The sequence below is a fragment of the Sturnira hondurensis genome, unplaced genomic scaffold, assembly GCF_014824575.4.
Source record: "Sturnira hondurensis isolate 20B ecotype Veracruz unplaced genomic scaffold, ASM1482457v3 Scaffold0004474, whole genome shotgun sequence".
In the NCBI taxonomy this organism is placed as follows: Eukaryota; Metazoa; Chordata; class Mammalia; order Chiroptera; family Phyllostomidae; genus Sturnira; species Sturnira hondurensis.
Window position 1 is genome coordinate 16,241,432 of NW_028077105.1, and position 12,218 is coordinate 16,253,649.

The 12,218-nt window shown below is 37.0% G+C and overlaps 1 long non-coding RNA gene across 1 annotated transcript; it reads right to left on the reverse strand.

Moving 5' to 3' along the window:
* Positions 1-2,013: 2,013 nt before the first annotated feature.
* LOC118986814 (uncharacterized) lies at positions 2,014-11,798 on the reverse strand. Its single transcript, XR_005066451.1, has 3 exons — positions 11,449-11,798; positions 3,455-3,611; positions 2,014-2,606 (listed from the first exon to the last, which is right to left on the reverse strand). It is a non-coding gene; the product is annotated as an uncharacterized LOC118986814 (long non-coding RNA).
* Positions 11,799-12,218: the final 420 nt, after the last annotated feature.

A 12,218-nucleotide genomic window follows, 5' to 3' on the forward strand; every position in this document is an offset into this window, starting at 1 on the left:
CTTGAAAAGATGGCTGGGGTCTTGGGGTCACCTTGGATGAATCATCTTAAAGACAAATGCATACTTTGCATCGATCTTGATCATCCCCTTGAGTCTCTGATGCTAAATACTTTTTTAAGAATACTGCAGAGCTTAGTGCTATAAAGGAAAATCACCTGGGTAACGATTTCAAGATGCCAAGAGTCCCGGCACCCTGTTCTTATCAACAGCTGAAAAGCCAGTAAGTCCTAATTGTCTCTAAACAATCTCCAGCTGTGTATCCTTCTTTCTGTGCAGAATCTTTATAAAAGGAAAGGCCCATAAAATAGTTTTCTAAGTGCCATATTTCTGCTGAGATTTAAATTTCAATTACAAAGAGAAATTATATCTCCCATTTGATGCAAACACATTTGGACATGTTATGACTATAAAAGCAAAACCTGCTTAATCCTCTCATAAACTTAGTAATTTCATAAAACTCATATTGTTTCCTATACATAAAGTGTGAATGACAATCAGCATTCCGAACAGTAGCCTAAGTCAGAAACACAACACTTCATAATATTCTCAATGTTTTATCCTTCCATTTACTCTGTATAACAAGCATAGTGAAATATGCCTCCTGTATTTTAAAAGTGAGAATAGGAGTTTATTATTCTACAGTTTCTGGATCTCACAGATCTAATGTTCTACACAAAAGGCATTCAGAACTACATTTTACACTTTTTTAAGTTTGCACACCAAAAGGTCCTTAATTGTACCCTGGTTTACACTATAAATCTAAACATTTTAAAAACTAGAAAAAAGCACTTCTTTTAGTCTTAACAATTCCAATTGTTATGGAAATCTAATAGCCCCTCCATTCTCCCTCTAATCCCAAATCAAAGCAGAACACTTTGGTTGGAAATAATTGGACACTCTCCCTAGGCCCTACCAGTCAATAAACATTCCCCAAGTGGTGATGTGGAAAGACCACATTTCCAGGGAACATGGAAAGAATTTGCATCGTGAGGTGGTTACAGATCCCACTCTCCAGAGGAACTGAGATTGCAGGGGAGTGGGGGGCGCGGAGAGGGGGAAGGATTTGACAGCCCCTTCCCATGTTAGAAACCTATTTCCTGTCCTCAGCACTCACTTCTCTCCCCTAGTACAGGAAGCTTTGGGAATCTCCAAATGTATGAGCTCCTCAATCACATCCATTTCTCCTATCTTCCCGTGCCAACAGGGGACAGTTTGTATGTTATACATTCATAGGAAGTGAATGAGGAGCCAAGAAGATTGAGAATGAAGGCGAAAGAGCTTTCTGCCAAGCCTCTTTTATTTACCACACACTTTTCCAGAAATTCTAAGGTTGGTGGTAAAAATTATAATATTTATTTGTGTTAATGTTTCAGAAACGTTGTCTGAATAATCTATGTATATGTTAACATATAATAATGCAGGATATTAACACAGAATCTAAAAATAGCATCTGTTTTACTGCCTAGCTCACTATTTCTAAGGAGAACACAAGCTCTCATTCTTAGAACTCATGGAGTTATCTTTGCCTCAAAATTGGAAGGCTTGAGGAGAAAGTTGCCATTCACTAATTATGTAACAAAGAAAATTCTGCACATTATGCCAAGACATTATGCAGTAGGTGGTGTTATCATGAGAAGCTTTTATCTTGAGAAAGTAGAAACCCCATTGGCTCCTAAGTTAATAACTGCAACCGGTAATATGAAGTCCTATTTTAGTACAGCTTTGTATATTTTTAAAGAAAACTTCATTTGTCTCTCCTTCTATGAACCGGGCCAAACAATCAGCTGCCAATGCCTTTTTTGTTCTTTTCCCTCAAAAAGAGAAGGCAGTAATAATAGTCTTATAAGGTTGACTCCACATGAAAGGACTAAATTCACAAGAATGGAATTTTTTCACCAGGGAAAGAGCTTCCCAGCATGGTTGGCAAAGATTAATATCTGGGAGTAAGTAGACTACAGACCATTTGATAAATTTTGTTTTAAACATTGTCTCTAAAGAATGATTTCAACAAAGCCAGAACAAAATCCGTCTTTTTAATTTGTAGTCATACCATGTGAATCGGGCTTTTACAGAAATGCATCAGTCTCTCGTGAAGGATTAGGGAATTGACGATACAGGCACGTTTCTGACAGCACCGCCTAGGGCCAAGCAGGAATGAAATCTGCGCGCTTGCACCAGCCCACCTGCTCAGGCCAGGTGAGCAAGATGACGTGACGGCTGAACTGGACTTCCAGCAGGGCCGGGCTCTGACGCTGCACACTTTAAGCCTCATGAGGGTCTCTATTGTTTTCCCACATTCTTGCTCAGAGAAAACAGTAAAGCCCTCAATAAGCATTTATTGACCAGCTCTCCAAACCCTCTAATACCCTTACTTGAACATTTTGTGTCCTGCAGGACATGTGAAAGGACATTACCGTGATGTAACCATATTTCATTGCAGTGTTCTGAAGGGCGCACAGCATTCTTGGGCACCTCCAGAGTATCATCTTTAAAGAAAGGGGTGTGCTGGTCCGGACATCAGCAGGGCCACTCAATCAACTGAGCACACGTTGTTCAGGCAATTCTCTGCCACAGTACAGAATGAGGAGCCCTTACTTTGAAGCTCTCTAAGAACAAGAACAGAATGGGCTGGCAATGAAATAAAATGTCCACTTAACGATGGTGAACCCAACTATAAATACACAAAACAATATATAAATAACACCCACAGAAATTGCACTTTGGGCCCACTGTTTAGCTGCCAATCATTTTTCAACAAGATACAGATAAAATCCTAGCCATAATGTTTCTGCCCTAGTTGTGAACAAGATCTTTTCCCCCTAATTAATTTTTTAAATTTAAATTAATGTTAGTATAAGTACCCCCCAAAACTGTTCTAATTCTAGAAAACATGGTGATATAAAAGTTATCTTAGAATGCTTTAGACTAGAATAAAATTGAGAGCTATATCCACCCACTCTGGCTGACTCATGTTAAAATGGGCTTACAATATTTTAAAAAGGAAGAATGGAAGGAAGGAAAGAAAGAAGGAAGGAAGGAAGGAAGGAAGGAAGGAAGGAAGGAAGGAAGGAAGGAAGGAAGAAGAGGGGGGAAGGAGGAAAAAAGAGAAAGGGAGGAAGGAAGGAAGGAAGCTCCAGGAAGGAATTGGGCTTCCGGTCTGCATTTCAGCCTGTCTGCCTCCCATTCCCCTGCAGCCCTAACTGTCCTGGATCTTGAACACTTTCTTTTCACCCTGTGTCCCTGCTCCTGTTGCTCTGCTGCCCCATTTTAATAGGCACTTAGGTTTCATTCACTTTCTGTGTTTTGATGTCAGCATTGTCCATGCAGGACCTGCCTTGTCACCCTGTCACTGACCTTTAACTTGTAAGAACATGGGATTGAGGCACTCAGGACCTCATACTGCACCACCCCTGTGAGACCACCCAGAAGACAAGACTCTTCTCCCAATTCCTACCTGAGGAAAGGACTAGGCAAGAGACTGCAGAACGAGAAGTTCAGTGAGACTGGGAAAGCCAGCAGATGTTGGTCCCGCCTTCTGGGCTTCATCCGGTTGTAGGAATTATAAATTTAAATCCTATGACACCTAGCCTGATGCAGCCTCTGGGTCTAGCCTACAAGCTCAGAAGATTATTAGAATCAACAGCTCTCCAGCCCATGGGTTCTAAAATAATCTTGCTACCTGTAACCCAGCCTCCATATTCACCTTGGCCACAGCCTTCCCCCAAATCCCTCCACAACTGCCTGGTTCGAGGCCTAATTTCTGGTTTCTAACAGATTTCCAACTGAGATTAGAGCTCTGTCCTGATGCCAAATGACTGCCTGCAGTGCTAACAGCATAATCGCTGGCAGTCCTCTTATCCAACATGAAATCTAGGTGCTGTCACCTTGCTGGCTTGGGGCCCAGCCTCAACCCAGACTAACCCTTGGTGCCAAAATATTACTACCTCACAGATTTCAGTATCATGAAAACAAAAAACTTCAACCCAATCATGCAGGAAGAATTCTTAGGTATCAATGTCCAGTCTTGCTTCCTTCCACACTGTGAATGACCTACTACTACTTCTCTGCTCATCTAAACCTGTCAGCCCTCCTACAAAGTCAGTCCTCACATGCCCGATCCTGCCTTTTGCTGGCTCCTTCCCCTTCCCCTCAAGCTGTATGCCCTGGTAATGTCCACATGGGTTATAACAAAGACATTAGAAGAACGTTATTGTCCAAGAAGAAAAAGAGGTTTCAGATTTCAGAAGTACAGTATTTCTGATAATGATAACAAGGTCTGGAGCTGAATATCTTTTGCATAAAGTCAAGGAACCCAAAAGTAAACCTGCAACAAGGGTCTCTGCACAAATTCTGAGACCCTTGTCATGATAGAAGTGTGATAGAACAGAAGATAATATTACTCAGGTGGCCAGTGGGTAGAGATGTGGCCTGGAGATTGGTGGGTGGGGTAGGGAGAATTCTAAGGGCGCCCCATGACCTCTATTCCCTGGTGTCCTGTGATGGTGGTACATTCTATAGCATATGGGATTTACAGATATATTTAAGTGTATTCTTGGTCGACCTTAAAACAGGGTGATTATCCAGATGAACCTTCTAAAAACAGAAAGATTTCTCCAGCCAGACATAGAACAGGAAGTGGGAAAGTAGAAGCATGGGGGGGCGGAGGCGGGGGCAGGGGACTTGATAAATAAAAAGCTCTCTGTTTCTGACTTGAAGGAGAATGGAGCCACATGAAAAAGACCTGAGAGCACCCTCTAGGAGGTGAGATCCACCCCCTTCCCATAGGCAGAAAGAGCATAGGAGCTCAGCCCTATAACCACAAAGAACTGAATTCTGCTAACAATGAGAATGAACCTGGAAGCGTATCTTTTCCCCAGAGCCTCCAGAAAAGAGCCCAGCCCAGACAACACTGATTTTTGCTGTGAAATACTGAGCAGAGAACCCCATCAAGTTTACCTAGACTTTTACCTATAGAACAGTGTGCTAATAAATGGGTGTTATTTTAAACACTAAGTTGGTGACCATTGGTTATTCTCCAATAGCACAGTAATACAATGATGAGGATGATAGTGATAAGGATGAGGAGAAGCTGACATGAGCAAATGGTTGGCGTCTCAGAGGCCAGGACATCAGGATATTTAGTAGTACCACAGATGATTCTAACATAATATCAATGATGAAAAGCATTGTCCTTGGGTTCCTTGACTTTATGCAAAAGATATTCAGCTCCAGACCTTGTTATCATTATCAGAAATACTGTACTTCTGAAATCTGAAACCTCTTTTTCTTCTTGGACAATAACGTTCTTCTAATGTCTTTGTTATAACCCATGTGGACATTACCAGGGCATATAGCTTGAGGGGAAGGGGAAGGAGCTAGCAAAAGGCAGGATTGGGGATGTGAGGACTGACTTTGTAGGAGGGCTGACAGGTTTAGATGAGCAGAGAAGTAGGAGTAGGTCATTCACAGTGTGGAAGGAAGCAAGACTGGGCATTGATACCTAAGAATTCTTCCTGCATGATTGGGTTGAAGTTTTTTGTTTTCATGATACTGAAATCTGTGAGGTAGTAATATTTTGGCACCAAGGGTTAGTCTGGGTTGAGGCTGGGCCCCAAGCCAGCAAGGTGACAGCACCTAGGTTTCATGTTGGATAAGAGGACTGCCAGCGATTATGCTGTTATATGTTTTACATGCAGGTGATGATCATCAATATACATTAAAAACTAAACATTAATACTAGATATTAAGATGTAGAATGTGTTTTTGCCTTATCACAAGTTTTTCATTGTCACTTATTAATGTTTAAGAAATAAAATTTGTTGTATCAAAAGATTGACACTTGGTATATTTATACTAGTATTAATTTTATTTTAAATATAAATTGTGATGGATAAGTGGATAGACATATAGAGTCACAAAATCATTGAGCTTTCAACATTTTACCAGTACTTCCTTATCATCAAAGAGATTTCTGTTTCATTAGAAAAATATTGGTAAAACAGCATTATCATTTAATGATCTCATTTCTATAGTACGTCTAAATTAATTTAGAGAATATATCACCTTATAAATGAACTGTTTAGTTAAATCAGTTATGCATTTTAATGTAAAATTATGATTATAAGTTATAAGCAAAGTCATATTTTATCATCTTTTAGTAGAAATGAAGAGGTATGCCTTATAATTTTGATAGAAGGAAGCATCTGATGTTATGAAGAAAAAATTTACACTAATTTAGTGTTTTAAATGAACCAAATAAAATCATTATCTCAATTCCTGACAATTTATAAAACTTTTAAATATCTACTATTAGGTGATGTCAAGGTGCCCTTAGAAATAGCCTGACATGTCTGAGTAATAAATAGTAACTTCTGAATCTACTTGCAATTCACTTATTCAGTTATTTTGCACTAAATTCCCTGTTTTAAAATTCTCTACCCAATTAAAATTTTTTTATTTGCTGGCTATGAGATTTAGCCCTTCTAGAAATGTGTGCTTTAATTTTCTCCTACAGTCATAGATAAAAAGGTGCTTCATGGAGCTTTGTCAGCTTGAATACTTGAAAATGCTAATTGATTGTAAATGAGAATATGATTAACCTACAAGAAGAAATGAATATACACATATCTTAAAAATGAAAGGAATTTTAGAGCTAGACAAGAGCATACATAAGGTAACATGGACATGGGAACAAGAAAGGCCAAAAGGGGGCAAAGTAAACAAAAAAGAAAAAGACCTGAAGAAAATATAGCAAAATGTTACCCTTTGTGCAATAAAACAAATAAAAGAAACAAAAGCATAAGATTCAAAGGGGTTTTGTAAAAATGCATTTTCAGATTAAATTATTGTCTTGTAGAAAATCCTAAGAAATGTGCAAAGCAACTAAAACCATAAGTGAATTTAGGCAAGTCACAAGATACAAGGTCAAAATTAAAATGTCAGTTGTATTTCCACTCATTGGCAGAAAACATTTGGATAGTGAAATTTAAATACTTTCATTTACAATAGTATCAGAAAGAACATCTATTCTGACACAAGAAACTGTTTAAAAAATTGTTAAAGATCTAAGTAAAAAGAGATATAACATGATATTAGATTGGAAGAATCAATATTATTAAGGTATCAATTTGCCCTAAATTACTTTATAGATTCAATGCAATCCTAATCATAATCCCAACAGACTCTTATAGACCCTCGCAAGCCGATTCTAAAATTTCCCTGGAAGTACAACGTTCCTCATCATATCAATGAGGCAAAATAGCCAAAACAATTATGAAGAAGAAAAAAGCTACAGGACTTGGACTAGGCAACCTCAAGACTTAATCAAAAGCTACAGTAACCGAGACAGAGTGGTATTGGCATAATGACAGATAAGTACATTGATGTAACAGAATGGAGACTTTGGAAATTGACTACAGTTAAAACATTCAGTTGGTTTTCAACAAAGACACCAAAGCAAATTTAATGGAAAAAGAAAATCTCAGTAAATGGTTCTGTGGTAACTAGATACCCATGAGAGAGAGAGAACACGAGGACCCTGACCTTTTTTCTGAAACTGTACACAAAAATTAATTCAAGAATTACAGGCCTAAAAGTTGAAACTAAAACTTTAAATATTCTAAAAGAAAACACTGAAAAATATCTTTACAGATTGAGATGGGCAAAAAATTTCAAAGGGAAGTCACAGATGGGGAAAAATATTTATGATACATATCTGACAAGAGACATATATACAGAATATAAAGAAGTCCTATAACTCAGGAATAAAAATACAACCAAACAAAAAGAAAAAAAACAGAAAGGAACAAAAAACTTGAATAGAAACTTTAAATGAGAAGATATCTATGTGTCCAATAATCACATAAAAATGTCTTCAACATCTTCATTCATCAGGAAATGCAAAATAAACCCACTAGAATGACTAAAACAAAAGACTGACAATACCTCATATTGAGGAGGATGTGAATCAACTAGAACTCCTGCACATTGCTGGTGGGGGTGTAAAATGCTATCGTCACTTTGAAAAGTAATTTGGCATTTGTCATATACACCTACCTTCTGATTCAGCAATCTCACTCCTAAATAATTACCTCCTCAAAAAAAAAAGATGAAAATATATTCTGGAAGAAGAGTTGTACAAGAATTACAGTGGCCTTAACTAGAAACAATCTAAATGTCACATATCAACTGGAAGAATGAATAGATGCAATAAAATGTTATTCATCAATAAAAAATAAATAACTGAAATATGCATCAACACAGAGGACCTTAGAAAACACCATGCTGAGTGAAAGAAGCTAAATATAAAGGAACGTACGCCATGTGTTTTAATTTATATGAAGTACAAAAACAGGCAGAACTACTCTGTGCTCAAAGGAAGTAAGAAAGGTTGCCTCTTGAACAGGGGGATGGATGGAAAAGTGGCATGAGGGAACTTTCAGACTCATGGGACTGTCATATCTTGTTTGGGGTGGTTGTTGAACAGGTACACAATGTAGTGTCCAAATTTCTTACACTGCACACTGAAGATCTATGCACATTACTGTATATAAACTACATGTCAATGCTGTTATGCCAAAAAAAGAGTGTAAAAAATGAGACAGAATGTCACCCTTTAGTAATGTGGATTATTATTATTATTATTTAATTCTTATTCAAGTACAGTTTTCTGTTTTATATTTAATGTGGATTATTGAGTGTATGGCAAAGAATTATTCTCACATTTTGTTGTATTTACAAAAAATATTTTAAAAATATTTTAAGGTTAAAATGTTTAAAATTGTATATAAGTCAAGTAAGTACTTCCTACTCTAAGAGAGCTTGCAAAATAATGCAGAATTGGACAAGTAAATACATCTTGGCATTTCCCAAAGATTATTATGACAGCAAAGACTTTGTTTCTCATGTTTCTGAAGTACCAGCGTGTCTGGGATACAAGAGATTGGATCTGAAATGGGAGCCATTCCCAGAGCCCTAGTGAGTTTACTTTGGGATATGACTACAGTATACAAGAGCACCTGGGCCTTTGTCTTGGGCCACCAAATTTTACAGGAAGCAAATAATAGCTATTTTGAAATTTACTTCTTTTAACATATGTGACATTTGCATGTTTGCGGTACATACTCTCTTTCAGAAACTCAGAAACAAGGGAGCTCAGCACCTGGCTACAAAAATAACTAATAAAAATAGGCAGGGACCAGATGGTACCTGCTGAACATAGCACTGTCTAAAAGAGAAGAAGCAATGTCACGAATCGCACAGTTGGTGAGACTATTTTTCATTCTGCTTGTCCTGGGCTCTAAAACTGGTCTGCTCTGAACTCAAGGTCACACAGTGAATGTTTTTCACTCTAAATGTGCCAAAGCTGGGTTCTAACTATGAGCGAGAAAGATCCTCAAGCACCAAAATCATGCTTGGATGTGTTTTAGTTGGATGTACGTCCCAGCCTTCATTCACAATATTATTATGATGGAAGTATTTAGTTGACCTACATAACAACTTCACTTCCATTCCTCTGGGTGTTTCAAATACTGTTTCTTGTTGAAACTATACCATCAGAGACATCAGTACTTGGACAACATTGCTTTGGTGCCTTTTGGAATTACCTTTCACACACTTCATGTATCAGATGGGTTTTAGGGATTACACTGAGGACATTATCCACAATATCGTAAGGTTCTATGTATGGAGATTTACAGGAAATCCCAATCTAAGGCACAAGTGTTGGGGACATTGTGCCTTCTCTGGACAGTGTTGTGATGCTGCATGAATCCTTCAATAGACAGCAATCTCCCTTTGCTTGAGCCACTAAAAACTCAGAATTAGTCCTGGCCAGGTAGTTCAGTTGGTGAGAGCATTGTCCTGATATGCTAAGGTGTGGGTTGGATCCCTGGTCAGGACACATACAAGAAACAACCAATGAATGCATAAATAAGTGGGACAAAAAATGATCTCTCTCTCAAATCAATATTTTTTAAAATATCTTTATTAGACAGCCTATCAGATGCAGAGTTCAAAACACTGGTAATCAAGATACTCACAGAAATGACTGAGTATGAATGCAAAAGAAAGGAAGGAGTAAAAGTTATACAAAGTGAATTAAAGAAAAGTATACAGGGAACCAAAAATGAAGGGAAGAAAATCAGGATTCAAATCAATGATTTGGAACAGAAGGAAGAAATAAACATTCAATCAGAACAGAATGAAGAAACAGGAGTTCAAAACAATGAGACACTTAGGAACTTCTCTGACAACTTTAAATGTTCCAACATCTGAACCATAGGAGTACCAGAAGGAGAAAAGGAAGTGCAAGCAATTGAAAACTTATTTGAAAAAATAATGAAGGAAAACTTCCCCAATCTGGTGAAGGAAATAGACATACAAGTCCAGAAAGCACAGAGAGTCCCAAACAAGTTGTACCTAAGGAGGAACACACCAAGACACATCATAATTACATTGCCCAAGATTAAAGAAAAGGAGAGAATCTTAAAAGCAGCAAGAAAAAAAGAGACCATTACCTACAAAGAAATTCCCAGAAGACTATCCACTAATTTCTCAAAAGAAACCTTGCAGGCAAGAAGGGGCCAGAAAGAAGTTTTCAAAATCATGAAACTTAAGGACCTCCATCCAAGATTACTCTATCCAGCAAAGCTATTATTTAGAATGAAAGGAGAGATAAAGTGCTTCCTAAATAAGGTCAAGTTAAAGGAGTTCATCATCACCAAGACCTTATTAAATGAAATGTGAAAAGGACTTATCTAAGAAAAAGAAAAAGAAGATGATCAAAAATATGAACAGTAAAATGACAACAAACTCACAGCTATCAACAACTGAATCTGAAAAACAAACTAAGCAAACAACTAGAACAGGAACAGAATCATAGAAATGAAGATCACGTGGAGGGTTATCAGCAGGGAGACAGGGGGAGAAGGGTGGTAAAGGTACAGGGAATAAGAAGTATAAATGGTAGGTACAAAATAGACAGGGGGAGGTTAAGAATAATATAGGAGATATAGAAGCCAAAGAACTTGTATGTACGATCCATGGTCATAAAATAAGGGGAGGAATGCTGGTGGGAGGGGAGTGCAGGGTGGAGGGGAATAAAGGGAGAAAAAATGGGACAACTGTAGTAGCATAATCAATACAATATACTTAAATTTTTTTTAAACCTCAGAATTAAATTTGCAATCCAGTTCTGTAATTTTCTATAAACTTATGGTATGATTTATTTTATCTATTTAGTTTATTGTGATATATTACTATATTCATTTCCGTTAGCTTCCTGAAATCCTTTCTTGGAGGAAATAAGATTATAAATAATTAAATTTACAAATTCAACAGTCATATGGCTATTTTCATTTATTTATATCCATACCTACTTTCAAAAAGGATTTAAATTGTCTCCAGTAGGTATAACTAAAAATAAATTGATACTTAGATTATATTTACCTCAGTTTAATTTTGCTTCATGGAGACATGACACACATACCATTTGGATGAGTACTCACTAAAAGACCTAAAGAATGAACTACAGTAAAAGACAAATTATTTACTGCATAGAGATAATTGAAGACATAAATTGAATGTTATTTAATGCATAGAGATAATTTAAGAAATTCAGTTTTTTACTTAGGATAATTCAGGACAGAAATAAGAGACATCTTTTCAGGGATCTCTATGGATGGACAAATGGCATTACTAGACAAGCCACCTTCCAATATCTTGACAGAGAGAAGACTCCCTCCAGGCCTTAGTCATGACCTTGGGCGGGATATGGGAAAAACTCCCAGACTGAGAAGATTAAAATTCTACCATCTCATAAAAATAGGACGTTGAAATGGAAATTACATTTTTAGAATAATAGAGTTCTATGTCCTGCACACCTTAATATGTATGCATATTGAGGCTGATAATATGAAGCAGGATGATATGTTTTTCTATATATATGTATATACCTATCTGTATGAATTATATATGTATAATACCTCTCTGAGGGAAATTGGTAGTAAATATAGAAACTAGTTTTTGTTTAAAACCTATATTTTCCAAAAATACTCCTATACATTTTCCTGTGGGATTAAAATTGGCATTATTTTTTGTTTGTTTTCATCAGAAAAGGTAAAGTGGTTTATTTTATGTAATATAGTTATTTTTAAATTAATATTAGGAATATCGATAGAAACACTTCAAGTAACTGACATGATGTATTTCCTCAAACA